Source organism: Notolepis coatsorum (assembly GCF_963971535.1).
Source record: "Notolepis coatsorum genome assembly, chromosome: 3".
Lineage (NCBI taxonomy): Eukaryota > Metazoa > Chordata > Actinopteri > Aulopiformes > Paralepididae > Notolepis > Notolepis coatsorum.
The window spans coordinates 76,978,184-76,985,975 of NC_140167.1; the positions used below are offsets into that span (position 1 = coordinate 76,978,184).

At 39.7% G+C, this 7,792-nt stretch overlaps 1 long non-coding RNA gene across 1 annotated transcript; it reads left to right on the forward strand.

Annotated features, from left to right (window-relative positions):
• The first annotated feature begins 291 nt into the window (after positions 1-291).
• LOC311225247 lies at positions 292-6,580 on the forward strand. The gene is made up of 8 exons (XR_014619494.1): positions 292-395; positions 635-745; positions 2,297-2,340; positions 4,370-4,491; positions 5,048-5,078; positions 5,234-5,360; positions 5,878-5,971; positions 6,485-6,580. It is a non-coding gene; the product is annotated as an uncharacterized lncRNA (long non-coding RNA).
• The last annotated feature ends 1,212 nt before the right edge of the window (positions 6,581-7,792 follow it).

The following is a 7,792-nucleotide window of genomic DNA, read 5'->3' on the forward strand; positions in this document are numbered from 1 at the left end:
TTCTATTCGATTTTGTATATCATTCCACATCACTGCACCTTGATAAACAAATGAGAATTTGGCAACATTGCCCTAATTGCAATATATTCTTTGTAAAAGGTTCTTGAGGGATCCACCAGAGAGATACGAGTCTGACTCACTCGAGATGTACACGTCAATCACTAATGTGGAAATGGAGATTTTGGGGTAAGTAGTGTCACAATCAAACATGCTGTAATTAAGATTAATTTATTTTTGTTTTTATGTCATATAGTTTACAAGAAGTCTAACAAAGGCAACTTTAATATTATAGGAGTGCCTTCAGGAATGTTTGGTCCCTGGATAACTGGAGAGTGTGTTATCCCCCCCAGTGGCGGCAAAAAGACTTCGACAACTGTGGGCTGGCGGTTTGCTGTGTAAGAAAGTTGTTCAGTGACATATTTGCAAGTCATGGCTTTTAACACTGATTATTAGAAGAGTAATAAACACAATATAAATGGGAAAATGTTTAAGTCTATATCTTGTATGAGGTGGGCATAAGCACAGTGATGTAATATAGATATTCTTCATTGTAATGTTATTTAAATGTAATGTAGGTGTGACATATTGTTGGTATTTTGTCACTTCTTTTTATACTCCAAATACTTTCTTGCAGGCAGCAGAGATGGAGGCAAATGGACAAATTATGGCAAATATCTATCTTGGTCAAGAGTTGTGGATTTCCATTCGTATGTACCATGCTGCTTGTCTCGCAAGTCAAGATCAGGTAATCATTTAATATTTCAACAGATTTTATTAACTATAAATTAAAGGCCCAAATAATTATATATTTTAGAACTCAAGGACTGCAGAACAGGTAAGAAATATAGTCATTGCAGGATGTTGTGTAGTTAATACGGAGACACACTATATTATGAGGAGACACCCTGGAGAAATCTTGAATGGAGACATTTGCAATTATGGTTGCATCACTGAAGCTACTTGCTACAAAACATATTAATTGAAAATTATTAAATGTGATATTATTTTATGTCCAGTAGATTATAATCTAGTTTTCTAGTTTTTTATTTTTTATTGATCTTTTCCCCCCTCCTTTTTCCTCCGATTTTCTCCCATCCCAATGTTAGTTGTTATGCCAATTCCCAATCCCCTTCCTGGTCGCTGCGCACTTACCCCCCACAGTCGGTCTGGGAGAGTGGAGGCTATCACATGCTTCCTCCGACACACGCCTAGCCAATCAACCGCTTCTTTTCACCTGGCAGCGCGGACTCTCACTGAGAGGGTGTAACGTGTGGAAGGATCACACTACCCCCATTAGATCCTATCCGCGCTGAGCAGGCGCCCCGACCGAACTGTAGGAGTCGCTGTTTACAACGACCCGGGCCCACCCCACCAGCTTCTCCCACCCTCTAATACTGCCAATTGTATTAGTGTGAACGGCCAGCCAAGCTGGTGACAACCCCGGAGCTGTGAGCTGGATTCAAACAGGCGGATCCAGCGTCTCCGGTGTTGGTGACGAACGCAATCTCCGCTACGCCACCTGACCGCCCGCTAGTTTTCTAGTTTTAAATATATTTTAAATTAATCACAATATTTGCAGTGAGTGGTTGCCATGGTAAACATCTGTAGAAGGGGTCAGGTCTTGTTCGTTTCCGTTATCAAGACAGCGGTGGAGTGAGCAGACTTCTCTTTTGGTTCTTATATAAATACGGTATGAAATACCGTACTTTTCGCACTATAAGCCGCACCTGACTATAAGCCGCAGCAGCTAAATTGAATGATGTGTACATATATAAGCCGCACTGGACTATAAGCCGCAGGTGTTTTAATGTTTAATTACCATATGTAATTAGCATTGGGACACAATACTGTCGGACAAATAACAAGAATTAACTCATTTACAAGTTGTATTAAGTTTAGCAAATAAGGGAACAGATAAATAACATTTCAATGCAGTCAAAAAAGCAATATTTAGATTTTTACATTTTCGGGTTTGGTCACGTCGAGTCACATATAAGCCGCACCGCGCGGCTTATAGTCCGAAAAGTACGGTACTTGCCAGTAGTCTAGTGAGTCGATGCAAGGCTATTAGCCGAGCTTACTTACAGAGTCCCATGGTCTGCGTTCTGTTCGTATCACTCTGGGTTTCTGGTATTGGCAGAAAGGTTGCTTTAATTTAGAGTAAAAGGAACTCACAGCCAGCTCTGCATATTTAGTCAGGCTCTTTATTTTGTCAATCATCTCTTTTGAAAGCAAGGTTATGGAGCCTACCTACACTATAATACACCTAACAAATTCTTTGTCTTGTTTGTTTTAGGAAGTTGAACCTGACGTAAAGGAAGATGGGCAACTACAAAACGGGTAAGAAACAGATCAGTTTCACAGCGACACTTTCAGTTGTACCTGTAATACAAATACAAGTTGGCTGAAGTAAAAATGTTTGCCCAAACTAATAATAAAAGCTATTGATAATTGTTTTCACAACATGTCTTTTATTTTGGACACAAAATTAGGAAGTATCAATAAGAGTATTGACAAGTATTGGTATCGATAAGCAGTATAGATAGTGGTATTCAGGGGAGGAAATTAGGCCACTTTACTCGCCAATTGCGAGTATTTTTTACGTTTGGCGAGTAATTCATGAAGAGCACTCGCCAGTCTGGCGAGTACTAGTAATTACAAAACAAAACAAAAAAATCATTCTGCAATCTGCTGATTCGCTCACTGGCACAAGCCGAACTCTGACTCCCCCCTTGATTCCTCCCATTTGCGCCTCATAATAATCCGACCATAACCAATGAACATCATCGTTGTACAGATGCGCTCTAAGCTCCTCCAATGAACACTCATTTTCTAGAAGATGCCGCCCATCTAGGGGAAGTGGACAGATCACTGCGCGCGCCGCGCGGACCTACAGACTCCTGCCACCGGCAGCCGGCTTGACAACGTAGACAAATTTAGACAAAAACACACCAGTGGATGAAAATAATTGCATGTAGAGTCGTCGCTTTCGGATATCAGTGCGGTCTGACATGGGGGCGAACAACAGCATGCGACGCGTCTCCTTCGAGTCGGATGAGAATGACAAGTCAACAACATTAGCCGGCTAGCTACCTAGCATGTAACAAGCTACCATAACGCGCATTCAACATAGTGGACGACTATACTGAGCGGCTTTGCTTAAATGCAGCCGAGTGACATTTTATTATTACCGGGTTTCCCCCCATATCACCACTGTGACTCGCCCATATGCCCTTCACAACGGTGATGTTGTCATACTTGGCATTCAGAATACACCTGCTGAACCCCTAGCGTTGTCGATTCGGTTCCAATGTATTGTCATCTTACAGCACAAGTACAGTACAACCAGAATACATTTGGCATACAACCAGAGTGCAAATGTAACAAGTCAAGTTCAAGTTGTTTTATTTAGCTATTACATTACAGTGAAATGCTTGGTTCTTTCACTGCCCAACTCAGTCCAACCTAAACCAGCCCAACCCAGTATTGATTGATTGAAAACTTTATTAACAGATTGCAGAATGGGTACAATACAGTACAGCTCAATACACACAATTGTTAAGGGGATGCAGACCAGAGAAGGACTTTCGTCTTGTTTACATCAGGGTCCCCCATTTCAGTCCTGTTTGCTTAATGCCTTGTCCACTTCCTCCACACTCCAATGCCCTTCAACCCTGCCCCTGTCAAACCTGCTCTTTCCATTCCCTCCATCATGTCCCCCCTTTCTGATGAATATTTCCTGCACTTAAGAGTCAGACACACATTCCTAGTAGTTGAGCTGTGATGAATGAATGAATGAAAACTTTATTTAACAGATTGCAGAATGGGTACAATACAGTACGGCTCAATGCATGCAATTGTTAAGGGGATGCAGACCAGAGAAAGACTTTCGTCTTGTTTACACCAGGGTCCCCCATTTTCAATTCATTTTCAATTCATCATTCAGTATAACCTAGACCAGCCCAACCCAGCATCTTTCACTGCCCAGTTCAGCCCAACCCAGTCCAGAATAGTTCCCTCTTTCATGTTAATATGTGATTTAATGATGTAATATTTTGAAGAGTAGAGACAGTGTGATTAATTTACTATGATTGAAAATCAATTTAGACGAAGACGTACAAAGAAGTAATTATCACAATTAGCGATTTTTTTTGTCTGGTAAAAAATCTGTTTGGCTGGTAAAAAAAATCAGATACTCGCCAGTTGGCTGGTAAGCCAAAAAGTTAGTTTCCTCCCCTGGTGGTATTGGTATAGATAAAATACACCAGATTTTTTACATTTTAAAAATACACCAGATTTTTCCAATGGGATGATAAAGACAATTTATGTTATCACTAATTATTAATTTTTTCTTTTATTGTGTATATAGGCCAAAAAACATGATCCAGTGTCACACGTGCAAAAAAGACAACCATACAGAATGTGCTGGTGTGAAAGAATTGTTCAGTTGTGGGTGTGACCAGTTGACAATTCGTCCAGTACATACCGTAGGTGAGTTTAGGTCTGACCGATTAGCTCTATATATGCTATATATGCTACTATAGTGCTATTGATAGTACGCTTTTCAATAACTCCCCAACCTTCAAATACTTTGTTTCTGCCCTCTTCTGAAATAAGCGTTAGTGGAGCAGGGATGGCCAAATAAAATTACCTCTGATTTGTCATTGTTCAGTTGGAAAATGTGATGTACAACATTTGATGCCAGGATCAGACTACATTAATTCAGCCAGACCTTTACACAATTTGAACAACGACAAATGGGTGTCTTTACCCCTTGTAGTGTGACATAATCAAAGAACAGCGATGTAGTTTCTGGCGAAGACAAAAATATTGTGTAGTCTGATCCTGGCATAAGACAGATGCTTTCTAGATTGAAAAAGATAGACACAAGGCTGCACAAAGTCAGATGGCCACACTATTTACCATATTGGGGGCCTTGTCTAAAGATGTCACAATGGATTGGGATCGTTTCACCCTCTTCTGTTGACTGTGTGAGTCTACTTACTAACAGTGATAATTTTTCAACATATCCTTGACTTTTTTACAGACTGAGAAATGCTGTCAGAGAAAACAGCGTGGTAAGTCTACTGACTGCAGACGAAATAAGGGTATTGTAGATCCAATTAAATATTTCTTCATGTCTGCCATGATTAGAATACTGTTTTGGACTGCTATTGTACATTTGTAAATGTAGGTATGTTTATTTGAAATAGTCTTTTATGTTCTCATGCAGGGAATTGATAGAGACCTGAAAAATGGAACCCTCATTTCTCAAAGAATGTTCCTACAGCAGTCAGGGTTGGCATCGCGTACTGCTTTTTAAGAAGAAAGCTGAATACTCCATTCTTGGTTCTGATGCTGTAAGGATACCTTTATGGATAAAAAACTAATTGACGATAACATTGATTGATTGATTGAAAACTGTATTAACAGATTGCAGAATGGGTACAATATAGTACAGCTCAATACTAACAACTGCTAAGAGGATGAAGACCAGAAAAATACTCGTCTTTTCGAACAAGGGAAGGCGGGGATGCTCTGCTGAATTATTTTATGCTTTATACATTAAAACCTTTTTCAGAACTGACAACACTACTTTAGAATAAAGCTAATTTGGGTATAAAACAACAAACATTCCGTGGGTCCATGAAATCAAGTCTCCCATTCATTGTGGGATCAATGGAGGAACTTAAGACTTTATACCAGATGACATCACAAGTTTAGTAGTTCATGTGCAGAAAAATTTATTGAACTTCCCTAAGCCATGGAAATAACATAATTTTATTCTTAATTTGGGTGTTGTTGCCCTTTAAGTACACCTTGTATCATGATAAATGCTTTGCATCTGACTCTTGTCCTTTTTTTTTATCTATCTAGACTGAAGAATTGGCAGACACTATCATTAAAGCTCTCCCAAGCATAAGGACAAATATGGAGATAGACTACGTGTTCAATGTACTAATGTACTAAGGTTAGAATACATTTCAAATTATATTTTTGTGTCTAGTTAAACAAGGTATGTGTATTGTTTGAATTCCAGATATTGAATTTGTGTTTTGCTATTTGTTCCAAATTAATGGAATATTTATAATCTTATAAAAAATATGGATTATAGGAAATACACTGGTTAACAAATTAGCTGTTATACATCTAATTTGTCTACCGGTAGGTATATGCATTAATTCTGATCAATGTTAACAATTATAATTAAAAAGCTATAGGTTAATATACCTTATTATTTGGTAACAAAAACACCTACTAATTACTTGGAATTGTGGAATTTATTATGTGCTCTCCTTGGAACCAAAATCAGTTGCCACATTTTTGCTGTGATTTAGCAAGCAGCATTATGTTACTGGAATGTGCAGAGATTTGATACCCATCCCAAATAATTTGTTTGTATAATAATAGTTTGTTTGCCCATCATTTATGAATTGTTATGATATTATTTTGTATTACTAATGTCTGTCCCTCCTTCCCTTAGGCATGTCTTTATATATTGAATAAATATGAAGGCATGAGCCGATACCAAGGAGAAGAACTCATCAGAACACCAGTAGCGGCTAGAAAATACAAAAAGATAATATATAGATAGATAGATAGATAGATAGATAGATAGATAGATAGATAGATAGATAGATAGATATATAGACAGATGGTGGGCGACAGTGGCTCAGGAGGTAGAAGTAGAAAGCTGCTACATGGTAGATGTAGATGTGGTCGCAATAGGGGGGGGGGGGGGGATTGTTCAGTTCAGTGATGGTTCTTGGGAAGAAGCTGTTCTGCATCCTCGAGGTGCTGGCATTGAAGGCCCTGTAGGCCTATCGCCTCCCAGATGGCAACAGGGAGAAGAGGTGGTGAGAGGGGTCAAGTAAAAGTAAAAAAAGTCAAGTCAAAGATTTTTATTGCCATGTATGGACGAATCCACATTGGAATACGGGTACATGAGCAAACACTGTGTAAACAGTACAGGAAAAATATGTAAAAACACACAGTATAAAAAGGACAAATGCTAAAAATACACGGAGGGTGTATATAAACAGCAATAAGAAAGATGGCTGGGAATTCTTTAGGGAGATAAAAGGGGCGACATTTAATGACTAGGCATTCAAGATTAATATTGCAGGTCTTGTTCATGACCGTAGTATCGGTACACCACTTTTCATTCACAAGAAGACAGATCCCTCCTCCTTTGGTTTTGCCGGTACATTCCTTCAGTCGGTCTGAGCGAAACACAGCGAATCCCGGCGGCAGGACTGCATGTTCGCCAGGTAGATGGAAGGCAGTGGAGGCTTGAAAGGGCGCTCGCGGAGTTTGACAAGCACCCCGCCTCGCCTGCCCCGGTGTCTGCGTCTTTGACGGCTCCCGTCACCTGCCGAGGGACATGCAGCGAAGTCCTTGCATCTGAGGTCGGGATTAACGTGGGAAACTTCCCGAACATCGTCGCGGATCTGGAGAAGTAATTCTCTGTTGTATCGAACAGTAGTAGATGTCCCGGACACATACACATTTAGAACGATTTCGTGCGTTTCATCCTTCAGGATGCTGCTAGCTCTGCGGAGGCAGCATGTTCTTAATATGTCATCCAGTGTGGGCAGGGGGAGACCGAGGATTTTTTGGGAGGTGTTTATGATGTTTCATGTTAAATTAAAGTTTTTTACTATTAAGTTGTCACCTGTCATTCCTTAAATACAAGTTTTTTACTATTAAGTTGTCACCTGGCATTCCTTAAAACAGCAAACATTTTCCTGAAGGAATTGTATGGGCTAGCAAGCTGGAAGTCATGAGATTA